We start from the raw sequence: 12,376 nt of genomic DNA on the forward strand, positions 1-12,376 counted from the left end.
TTATGAAAACTTCAAAAAAAAATTGTCCATAACTATCCGGCCTATGGCTATCAAATTAAGTATGTAGTGACATCTTATAGTCCTCTACCAAATTTGTTCAAATTTTATCCCTGGGGTCAAATTTATCCCTGCACCGGGGGTCACAAAATTGAACATATGCTTATATAATGCCTATTTTGTAAAAACTTTAAAAAAAATTATTGTTCATAACCATTAGGCCTAGGGCTACCAAATTTGGTATGTAGTGACATTATATAGTCCTCTACTTAGTTTGTTCAAATTATGCCCAGGGGTCATATTTGACCCTGCCCTGGGCCACAAAATGAATTAATGCTTTTATAGTGCGTATTTTGTGAAAAATTCTTGTCCTTAACCATAGGGCATAGGGCTACCAAATTTGGTATGTAGTGACATCTAATAGTTCTCTACTAAGTTTGTTCAAATCATGCCCCTGGGGTTAAATTTGACCCTGCCCGGGGGGTCACAAAACTGAACATACGCTTTAATGGGGCCTATTTTGTGAAAACTTTAAAAATCTGCTTGTCCATAAACATTGGGCCTAGGGCCACCAAATTTGGTATGTAGTGACATCTAATAAACCTCTACCAAATTTGTTTAAATAATGCATCTGGGGTCAACTTTGACCCTGCCCCGGGGTGTCACACAATTGAATAAACTTATAAAGCTTATAAAGCGCCTATTTTGTGAAAACTCTACAAGTCTTTTGTCAAAAACCATTCGGACTATGGCTACCAGATTTGGTATGCAGTAACATCTTATAGTTCTCTGCCAAGTTTGTTCAAATTATGCCCTTTGGATCAAATTTGACCCTGATCCGGGGGTCAGAAAATTGAACATTATATACGTTTATATCTTGCTTATTATGTGAAAACTTTTAAAATATTTTTGTCCTTAACTCTAGGACCTAGGGCTACCACATTTTGTATGTAATGAGATATAGTAGTCCTCTACAAAGTTTGCTCAAATTATGCCCCTGGGGTTGAATTTGACCCAGCCCAGGGGGTCACAAAATTGTTCATGTGCTTAAATAGGGCCTATATTTAAGTATTTGCACATGCCGAGAATATTTGTTTCAGCCTTTTTTTCAGCAGTGGATAGTCAAGCGGTATTTAAACATTTTTAAATGGTAAAATTTTCGGAAATATATGCCCACTTTCTCTTCAGCACTGGCCATATAAAATGTATACAATTTAACCACTTTTATATGGAGCCCTGACCTGATCTCAAATGTATATCCCTTTTCTCTGGCACCCTGCCCGTACGAAATTTTGGGGCGGAAATGGGACGGAAATGAGGTGGAATCGGGATGGAAACTATTGTTTCCGGGCGGAATAGAGGCGGAAATTGATTTCCGACCCAAAAAGACCATTCTCTTGATTTTTTTCCAAGCGGAACTCATTAGCGATTCCGGGCGGAAATAAGACTCGAGCGGAAGTTCATACTTATATTCTCTGGGGCGGAATGTTGGACTTAGAAAACTATTGATACATATTTTCAAAATGGGACTTTAAGATAATTAAAAAAACTAAGTTCTGATTTTAGTTTCTAAATGGTTATTGTAGGAAACATTTGCCATACACAAGGTAAACAACATTTATATTCAATTCAAACAATAGTTAACCCATGCAAAAAGGCTGAAATGAGCTTGAAATAACACAAATTTAAGGCTGGAATGATTCTAAAAAAATAGGACTAATCCACAAATTCAGCTGCAAGTTTTCACTCCTTTAAATTTGGAGGAAAATAGTTAACTAAGATAAATACTGTTCTGGGTGAAATTTATATATATTTTGGCTCAGGCTTATTTTTATAAGACCTTATAATTAAATCACTTTGTTATGATAATTTACATATTACAACATTTAAAGAACATGTAAATCCACTATGTATTTAAAATATCTTTGAATTAAGGGTCGTAGATTAACCAGCAAGGACTACGTTAAAAATTACCTTATTAGTACAGTGGATACGATGAAAACAAGAATGAGTGAACAGTTGCACTTACGGAACGGTTAACAATCGAACTGTGCTTGGCATATAGGAACATAATTCTTGCAACCGACCAGTGTAAGTATTTTGTATGCCAATTAACCGTTTCGTGTACGTATAAATATCTACGAAGGAGTAAACTAATAGATCGCTTTGCAAATTTGCAATAACTTTAAAGGATTTTAGTTTTGTTTGAACGCTCGCAACCGCAATTTTAAAAGAAAATTTTCATAGAATCGAAACTTAATGTAGTCAAAAAAGCAAAAGAAAACTCCTTAATTAGAAATATGTTAGAAATACATGTTCGTTTTTTGATAATTATAAATCAGAATCGGAAAAATAACCGGACAAATATTAAAACGTTTTGTTACGCTTTTCATCGATTATTAACAAAACGAGTATCATTTACATAGTGTTTGAACTACCAGTCAAAATCAAATGCCTTATTGCAAATGTTATTACATATTCACTTTTCTTCTAGAGGTCTCGGTTTCAAGCTAAATTCATTGAATTGCATTTTCAAAAGTACGAACATGAATAAATAAATCATGTATTATAATCACGAAAAAAGCTGTTGTTGACTTCATGAAGTTCGCGTTATACTCCAGCTTATGAAAAAATGTAATGTGCATACTGGAATTAATGTTTTATGTCTGTCTGTTCTTGCGGCCTTCGGGTTGCTAGTCCAGTACACAACTCGAAAACTATCATACGTACCAACATGAAATTTCATAGATTGTATAACTGGGATGTGCAGTGTTCAAGAACCATTACTGTTGATACTTGAAATGCATGGATAATTCATTTGTTAATGTTTTATGTTTTATACTTAAATGATGTCTACATCTTTACTCCTTTGACACATAAAATATATGGTTCACACATTTATTTCTTAAACTAACTTACGGATAAGAACTAGCAATACCCAAGTAGCAAAGCGGTTTATTGATGGAGAGGGGGAGGGGGTATTTCATGTCTGTATCTTCTTTTAATTATAACGAACAAAAATATATGTTGCATTCTAAATGTATATTAGAGATAACATTCCCATGATAAGTTGCTAGTTATTTCGAAATTATCGAGTGAAAAAAGTAAATGAACAGGACTCAACATGTATAATGATTTACAAGCTATTTGTAACACAATAAAAAATACGTCGAGCACAATCTTACTAAGTATCAAATGCAATAAGGAGTAACGATAAACTGTCAGCCTAGGATCCATTAACCTATCCGCCCCAATACATGTAATGTGTATTACTATTTGGGACTATAATGGAATGCACTTTTAAAGCAGTTATAAAACAGGAACAGTATGATATTCGGAAAAAGCTCCGAACCTTACTACCAAGTAGTTGGTTACGAAAGCAGTTCTATTCCACCATAAACTTTCATTTCGGTCAACATTCAGGAATTAGTATATACATATTATATGGGCTTTAATTATGTATAAATATATATTTTAAATAGTTACATGCACTCCTTAGTATCGCGTGATACATAAACATGATTGAATGTGTCGTGAACTATTTGTCCGCCATCTTGCAAACTGCCATCAGACATTCAACATTTGGAGTAGTTAACGTCAGACTTTTTTTTCTAAGTTTTTAGTTTTACTTTTTGCTATAAATTAAGTTTCTTTATATAGCACACATTTTTTTGCATTTGTCGCTATTCAACAATTTAATTAGGTGTTACCATAAAACAACAGAAGATTCGTTGGTATATAAAAATACTCGCATTTGCTATTTCCTAACAACAACAAGAGTGCGGTAATCATTTGGTCTTGAATTATGTCGTTTATCATTATTCGCTCGTGACCGAGCTTGTCGCGTTTTCTGGGTCAAAGAACTCAACGATTGATGCTAATAACACAGCACACAAACTTAATTGTACAAGCGAGAACATATTAATTACGGGATATATTTTTTTGCCGCTCGCAAGCTCTCCAAACCTCAACATTTTCCCGCTCGAGCGTGAACTGCCGTTTATGAAAACAACGTGGTTTTTTAACTTTCCGCTATTTTGTTTTAATGAGCGTCTGAATAAACGCGCGTTATCTTACCACAGATTCAACAATTGGTTGGTCATGATTATCATGACCATGGTAATTTATTATTCATGGTACTGTTAATTACTGTGCTCAAACAAGAGCTTCGTGGTTTATTAAGGTCAGCCATGGTTCGCTTATGCTTATCAACACAAACAATAATGTTTCACGGTCAATTAAATGTCCATGTTCTTGAAAACATATTCAATAGGCAGCCTAAGTGCAATGGCCAACCTTTGTTTGATCATGATCTTTAGACTAGGATTTATCACGAGAATTTGAATAGTGCACTAACAAATGTCTTTTTGCTAAAAGAATAACAAAACAACAACATAAAATTTGATAGGTTGGAACATTACTGCTGATGTTTATAATGATGACGATACTTATGATCATGTTGCTGCTCGATCCGTAGTTGTTGTCGTTGTTATTATTGATGATGATGATGATGATATTGATTATGATGATGATGATGACGATGATGATGATGATGATGATGATAATGATGATGGTAGTGGTGGTGGTGGTGATGATGATGATGGTGGTGGTAGTTGTTGTGATGATGATGCTGTTGATGTTGATGTTGATGATGATGATGATGATGATGATGATGATGATGATGATGATGATGATGATGATGATGATGATGATGATGATGATGATGATGATGATGATGATGATGGTGATGTTTCATTTTAAACCTGATATATATTCTCTCAAAACATATATTATGTATGTTAATATAACATGATATTTACATCTAGTAAATTAAACTTTTTGGAAAACGGCATCAGTTCAAACATGCCACGTAATTAGTACTCTACTGTAGTATATATCAATACAGAGTGGGATAATGTATTTTGCGTTGAATATATTACTATGAAATATTCACGATTTGCAGGAATTCATAATCTGAAAAAATCTCTTGAACTATTCACAGTTAAACAATATACAGTGACAATTATTAATTATCAATAAATGAACTCAAAACAAAGACATTTTAATAGAATGCCGATTGCGAATAAGTTTTGCAATAATTGCCAGAAATAAATTTAAAAACAAAATTCTAAATTTAAACTGTTTAATCAAGTGCATACCTATAACATTACCAATACCAATATACCTATACCAATGTCTCTGATTTGGGTTAATTTGGCAGAACATTAACACGTATTTAATGAACCATTTAACGTCTTTAGCTTTCCTTTTGTAAATTGCATAACTTCATAACCATTTATATAATGATGCGTCACTTTCAATGGACTTGTAATTTAAAGAACTATCTATTCAAGCTAGAAAAACAACTCTCAAGACTAAGCAAAATGTTAACACTGTGTTTGTTTATCGATAATCATTAATCGATATTGGAAAAAATCGGAAGCGTTTGTTATGCTTTCCATCGAATATTTCGCTTCAAGGGCCTGTTACGAAAAAGCGTTTAAACTGTCATCTAAACTCAAAAACTCGGGTTTTTGTTGTGAGGGGTTAATCTTTTTTGTTTCAAACTCAGGGGAGACACGCTTTTATTGTTAAAATTTTCCTTATTATTTAAATATTATAAAATTGTTAATAAATCACCTTTATGACACTTCTTTATATTAAAAAAGTCTGCAAACACGTCCTTTTAAAACTACTATCGACACAACATGTTATAACATAAACAGTATATATGAACATGATATTACAATTGACGATAACAGTCTTACATATATCTAACAAAATAAACATGTGCTCTGATCTCATCTAGCGGATATACCACACACATGCGCATCATATCGCTTCATTTCACGCCCCTCGAATGGACGCGATAGTAACTTCCATACAAGTTCAATTTATGGTGTGTGTATAAATCATTATATGATTGGAATTATTCGGATTTTGCTCTAATTGCTATTTTAAGAAGATTTGACAATAAAGTTTCATTTAAATGTATCAAAAAAGTAGCTAATTGGTGATTTTTTTTAATTGAATGCAGTGTAAATGAGAAACTAATAGTAAGTAAGAATGTCTGAAATAAAGGAAAATGAAAGCTTCAATCAGGAATTAGCAAGTAGAATGATTGGCGAGTGCGTGCTATTTGCAGGGAATGATGCGTATCTTGCATCAGCAAAGCCAGTACCCTGGGCTGTTGTCAGTCAAATACCTGCCTATGATTAATATGTACAATGGGGTCAAAGCGTGCATTCTGTCAACATAAGTCGTAGTTTGCAATTTTGCCACAACCTTCACACCATTGTAACGTTTGACCAACCCTTGTATTTGAAAGCTGCCGAAATCATCATTGATGCGCCACAAAGTAGTTGAAAATGTTGTTCAGAATGTTTCATAAACGTATGAACTTGTGGGGGGGGGGTGGGTGGGCAAAGGATCCCTCATGGAAGAAACCGCTCTCAAAAACATAGTTGAGGCTGTCTATTGAGAAATGCAAATGTGCACATTGTGACAAGAAAAACTGTCCAGAGGGCTTCACGGGACCATCTTTATGTTGAAAAGTGTTTACACAGCCAGTTTTCAGCCGAAATGACCAAGGAAGATCCAGACATTCAGATGCTGCTGGATCATGCCAAGGATTTGTACTTTTGAGGGGCAAAACGACGCTAGCAGATGATATGTTATGCGATTGGGATCAAACTCGAGAGGGCTACAGAGAAGTTGAAACATGAAATTGCCCAGACCTCAAAGACAAACATAGTATGTCTGAATTATGAGCTTATGATTAACAATTCAAGGGTGTTGATTGAAGCATATCGTACTGGGTGTTGGTTGATGCGTTAGGCAGCGCCCAATTTGCTATCCATCTTCGCTGCTGCTGGATACATTACCTGCAATCTGCGTATTACTACATATATCTGCAGCAAAAAAGCAACCTAGAGGAAACGCACCGGACGTTTATTAAAAATTCGGTATTGGTTTTCACGTTGTTTGTAGGAGCCATCAGTGCTGGGCTAGGCTATGCCTTGATCTTGTTATTGAGCAAACATTGATAATGTTTTTATAGAGCACATGTGGTCTAACTCGCGGCAGTGGAATGACTGAGGAACTGCAAACCCATTGGGCCCTATCTGCAACATCCGAGCACAACAGTGCGATGCAGGATTTCACAGACCTGACAAGTCCACAACACAAAAACTCAACTGAAGTGTGCATGAAAGGGGGTTCTTCTGATCTGGAGAAAATGCAGACACATATTACAACCTGATAACCATACACAGCTGACCCTACTCTCAGAAACATGGTCAATGGGATAGTGGCTGGGTCACATGTGAATGTTCATGCAATGGAGGCGGTTGGGAAAACGATCATAAGAGATATCATAGGAAAGTCGCTCTTTGCTTATAAATTCACGAGAAAATACAGAGCCAAATCTCTTTGGAATAGCTTGGCTGTTAAGATCGCTTCTGACAGTGCGTTTGATCCTGCTCTTCTGTTCCAGAGTTTTCTGGTGGTGTCAAAATATGGAGATCCTTCCCTTGCAGTCGTATTGTCTTATGAACTGAGTTCCCATCCTGCTGCTTTCTTTGAAGCCAAGGACATACTTTGTACAGCAGATAAGCCTCAGATCGCTCAGGCAATTTAAGTGTATGCTGTAGACACATCATGTTAGGCTGTGTTGAACTGTATTCATGAAACAGATGCATGATGGTGGCACTTTGCTGCATCGTTAACCATGGAGAAGGGCGACTCATATAACGCAATAGCCGAGTCTTATGTAGATTTAGTGAAATGCATTACGGACAAGCGACAGTAGGGTTCGATGGCTACGAAGACGGTGATTATAACAAAGACAAAACGCACCGGAAACGTAAATCATATTGTGAGTTTCAGCAAAAATACAGAATGGACATGTAAAAAAGGAAGACTTTTTGTCTCGTGACAGAAACAAGGCCGGCATGATTGCTCTGATCAGCACAACTCTGACTAAAATTGGATGCTATGTTGTTTTGTCTTCGGGGGATGCAGACGTTCAAATTGTTAAATACAGTATAACGATTCCGTCGTAGCACCACAACGTTGATAGGCGAGGATACAGATTTGCTCATCTTGATCTTGCATAACTCCGAAAGGGACAATAAGACCATCTTCTTCCGCTTTTATGTTAATAAATAGTCAAACGAACGCAAAGTGTATAATATTAACTTTTTAAAAGAACTCGTGTTTTTTCAGGCTGTAATTCATCTTCAATGATTTTCAGCAACGGTAAAAAATCAAGTCTACAGAAGTTAGTAAAACCTGATCCTATCATGAAGTCATGTGCTGGTTCATTCTCTCTTCCAAATATAGTAAATTGGAGTTTATGATTATTCAACTCCTTAGTGATAACCTCAATTCGATTAAAGTGTTTCTTGTCTCCTAAACTATGGCATTTTACATAACAACCATAACGTTTGAGTAACAAGTTATGGACTTGTGGTCCTTCGTATTGTGTTGATGGCCATTTTGGACGCCGTGTTGAATTTCTGTGTAACATAATTAGCTTATATTTTGTCTGATGATATAAATGTGATATCAATGTGTTGTTTGCTCTCTGAAACCTAATTATATTCACCAAATTCATCAAATTTAAGTGGATAGTTACATAGTTATATTTTATAATCATGTTTTGGCGGCCATCTTGGCGGCCATTTTGGACGCAGTGTTGGATTTGTGTGTAATATAATTAACTTAAACAATGTCTGATGATCTTAATGTGTTCTTTTCCCCTTGTTACCTATGTATAGACACAAAATCGTCAAATTTGAGTGGATAGTAACATAGTTATGATCATTTTATAGGTTTTGGCGACCATCTTTACGGCCATCTTGGCGGCCATTTAGGACGCCATGTTAAATTTCTGTGTAACATAATTAACTTTCACTTTGTCTGATGATATTTATGTGTTATTTGCCCCCTGAAACCTGGGTATAGACACCAAATTCATCAAATTTAAGTTGATAGTTACATAGTTATGACCATAAATATGTTTAGGCGGCCATCTTGGCGGCCATTTTCGACGCCATATTGAATTTGCGGGTACTAAATTAAACAACTTAAACAATTCCTCATGATCATTATGTGTTCTTTGCCCCTTGAAATTTAGGTATATACATCCAATTCATCAAATTTGATTGGATAGGTACATAGTTATGATCATTAATAGGTCTTGGCGGCCATCTTGGCAGCCATCTTGAAAGAAACAACTTTCCGGAGGTCCGATTGTGGTAAACTTTCAATATGTTTTTAAGGACCTTCTTTCCTACCAGAATCAGTTAAAATACGTTTTGTAGCAATTTTTGGGCGGTCAAAGTGTGTATTGACCCTACTTCGGTTCAATTTCTCCCAGACAATTTATGAAAATTAAGCTGATTGAGGCCTCATCTTCAAAGGAGAAAAAAATACCAAAAGCTGCCAGTACCAGACTGTTATCAACCATTTTTATATGCTACTGGCATGCATCTTCCAAGATATATAGGTGTAGTTTTGCCCCCCTTACTGGTACACCCCTTCACAATTTTGGGTATTTGGCTGAAAGACTATGTAGATCATTTAATAAACACCTATCAAAATGGCAAATTACATGCAGAACAGTTCAATATATGCAATGGTTGAATAAAATGCTTCAGAAAAATATGACATCCTTTTCACATGAAAATTTAACTTTCACGGTCATGAAAAAAGAGCCTGCACAACACAACACAGATCAACATACTTTTTATTTGTCGACCACGCCATATCTTAATACTCTATGTGCATAAATAGCTCAAGTCTTCACGAAATCAGGACAAACAATTGTATTTTAAGTCCTTAGTTGACCTGGCTATAGTTATCAGATTATTATAAGCTCAATCAGTAATTTATATTATTATTTATGCTTTGTGAATTATAAACATATACACAATCATGCAGTTACATGATAGCAATAAATAATAACAAAGTCACCCATACTATAAAAGTCAGTGGCAAAGCCTATGGTAAAAATGTGAACACACTGAGTGTAATCGCCCTCTCTTGCCAGCAAAAACGAAACGTTGACAGGTTGTCATTTTTGACAGTTCTACTTTCACTTTCATTTTGTAATACCAAACTATTAACAACTATGAGCCTGAGAAAAATATCGCCGTTGCTTATTTAACATATTTTCTATACATTTCTTCAATTAACTAACATCAATACACGATTTACTTTGTTATTTTAAACATTCCTGACAGGCTACCGCTTTGTGTACATATTTCGCTAACAATTTGACGCGCGTAGGTAGGAAGTCATTACCGCTTCCGAAATGTGTATTCATACTATTGCCTTCGAGGTACTCATCCGATGTTTGACGGAAAGGGCCGAGAATGTGCGATTGTGGGTCAAGTTCCCGGGTACTACTTCCCCGTACCCCCAATTTTGTCCGTACCCAATACTTTTGTACCCAATATTTTTCGTACCCAAATTTTTTTTCGTACCCAATTTTTGTTTCGTTACCATTTTTTTTCGTACACAAATTTTTTTTTTCCCAATTTGTTTTCGTACCCAAATTTTGGTTCGTACCCAAATATGTTTCTGGCATAATTTTTAGTAACCAATTTTTTTCGTACCCACAAACACAATTGTTGTGATGTAGATAAACTTAAATTAATTCTTTAATATCCATCCTCTTCTAAAGCATCGTCACACCAGTACTGTCAGAACTTTGATTAAACTATATTATCAGTGATATACACTCCCCACTGCAAACATTAAATCTGTTTGCTAACGTTATAAGGAGTCCATACCTAATGCAAGGGCATGCAATTAAAAAGGATTAATAATAACCAGCAAGGAATATGTTTAAAATAACCTTATTAGTACAGTGGATACGATGAAAACAAGAATGAGTGAACAGTTGCACTTGCAGAACGGTTTACAATCGAACTGTGCTTGGCATATAGGAACATAATCTTGCAACCGACCAGTGTAAGTATTGTTTATGCCAATTTACCGTTTCGTGTACGTATAAATATATACGAAGGAGTAAACCAATAGATCGCTTTGCAAATTTACAATAACTTTAAAGGATTTTAGTTTTGTTTGAACGCTCGCAAACGCAATTTTAAAAGAAAAATTTCATAGAATCAAAACTTAATGTAGTCAAAAAAGCAAAAGAAAACTCCTGAATTAGAAATATGTTAGAAATACATGTTCGTTTTTTGATAATTATACATCAGAATCGGAAAAATAACCGGACAAATGTTAAAACGTTTTGTTACGCTTTTCATCGATTATTAACAAAACGAGTATCATTCACATAGTGTTTGAACTACCAGTCAAAATCAAATGCCTGATTGCAACAGTTATTACATACTCACTTTTCTTCTAGAGGTCTCGGTTTCAAGCTAAATTCATTGAATGGCATTTTCAAAAGTACGAAAATCATTAAATGAATCATTTATTATAATCACGAAAAAACTGTTGTTGACTTCATTGAGTTCGCGTTATACTCCAGCTTAAGAAGTAATGTAAGGTGCATACTGGAATTAATGTTTTATGTCTGTCTGTTCTTGCGGCCTTCGGGTTGCTTGTCCAGTACACTACTCGAAAACTATCATACGTACCAACATGAAATTTCATAGATTGTATAACTGGGGTGTGCAGTGTTCAAGAACCATTACTGTTGATACTTGAATTGCATGGGTAATTCATTTGTTAATGTTTTATGTTTTATACTTAAATGATGTCTACATGTTTACTCGTTGACACATAAAATATATGGTTCACACATTTCTCTCTAAAACTAACTTACGGATAAGAACTAGCAATACCCAAGTAGCAAAGTGGTTTATTGATTGAGAGGGGGGGGGGGGGTATTTCATGTCCGTATCTTCTTTTAATTATAACGAACGAAAATATATGTTGCATTCTTAATTTATTATAGAGATAACAATCCCATGATAAGTTGCTAGTTATTTCGAAATTATCGAGTGCAAAAGTAAATGAACAAGACTCAACATGTATAATGATTTACAAGCTATTTGTAACAAAATACAAAATACGTCGAGCACAATCTTACTAAGTATCAAATGCAATAAGGAGTTACGATAAACTGTCAGCCTAGCCTATCCGCCCCAATACATGTAACGTGTATTACTATTTGGACAATAATGGAATGCACGTTTAAAGCAGTTATAAAACAGGAACCGTATGATATTCGGAAAAAGCAGTAAATCTTGTCCGAACCTTACTACCAAGTAGTTGGTTAACGAAAGCAGTTCTATTCCACCATATACTTTCATTTCGGTCAACATTCAGGAATTAGTACATACATATTATATGGGCTTTATTTATGTATAAATATATATTTTAAATAGTTAAATGC

The 12,376-nt window shown here is 35.0% G+C and overlaps 1 protein-coding gene across 2 annotated transcripts in view; it reads left to right on the plus strand.

The window, feature by feature from the left end:
* Window positions 1–12,376, plus strand: part of LOC127836235 (uncharacterized) — a 478,549-nt gene that overhangs the window by 255,684 nt on the left and 210,489 nt on the right. The gene's annotated exons all lie outside the window — the stretch shown is intronic.

The sequence above is a fragment of the Dreissena polymorpha genome, chromosome 6, assembly GCF_020536995.1.
Source record: "Dreissena polymorpha isolate Duluth1 chromosome 6, UMN_Dpol_1.0, whole genome shotgun sequence".
NCBI lineage: Eukaryota > Metazoa > Mollusca > Bivalvia > Myida > Dreissenidae > Dreissena > Dreissena polymorpha.